General features: G+C 50.3%; 1 protein-coding gene across 1 annotated transcript in view; it reads left to right on the top strand.

The window, feature by feature from the left end:
• The window catches only part of PIAS2 (protein inhibitor of activated STAT, 2), a 24194-nt gene that overhangs the window by 15798 nt on the left and 7677 nt on the right, over positions 1 to 719 (top strand). The window lies entirely within an intron of this gene.

Below are 719 nucleotides of genomic sequence, written 5' to 3'. Positions count from 1 at the left end.
CGGCCACCCCTCCCACTTTGGTATTATCAGCGAACTTGCTGAGGATACACTCTGTCCTCTCATCCAGGTCATTAATGAATATATTGAACAAAACTGCACTGAGTATCAACCCCTGGGGGACACCACTGGTTACAGGCCTCCAACTAGACTCTGTGCCGCTGATCACAACCCTCTGAGTCCTGTCACACAGCCAGCTCTCAATCCACCTCACTGTCACCTCATCTAACCCACACTTCCTCAGCTTCCTGATGAGGATGTTATGGGAGACAGTGTCAAAGGCCTTGCTAAAGTCAAGGTAGATGACATCTACGGCTTTCCCCTCATCCAGCCAACCAGTTACATCATCACAGAAGGCCATCAAATTGGTTAAGCATGTTTTACCCTTGGTAAATCCGTGTTGACCACTTCCAATAACCTCCTGTTTCTCAATGCGTTCGGAGATGACATCCAGAATGAGTCGCTTCATTACCTTTCCAGGGGCTGATGTGAGACTAACCGGTCTGTAGTTCCCTGGGTCCTCCTTCTTGCCTTTTTTGAAGGTTGGAGAGATGTCAGCCTTCCTCCAGTCCTCAGGCACCTCTCCTGTTCCTCATGACCTTTCAAAGACGATGGGAGAGTGGGCTAGCAATAACATCTGCCAGCTCTCTCGGCACTCGCGGGTGCATTCCATCAGGGCCCATGGACTTATGGATGTCCAGCTTGGCCAAGTGGTCTCTGAC

Source organism: Charadrius vociferus, unplaced genomic scaffold, assembly GCF_000708025.1.
Source record: "Charadrius vociferus isolate BGI_N301 unplaced genomic scaffold, ASM70802v2 scaffold151, whole genome shotgun sequence".
NCBI lineage: Eukaryota > Metazoa > Chordata > Aves > Charadriiformes > Charadriidae > Charadrius > Charadrius vociferus.
The sequence above is the reverse complement of the archived record's forward strand: the minus strand, read 5'-3'. Positions and strand labels throughout refer to the sequence as shown.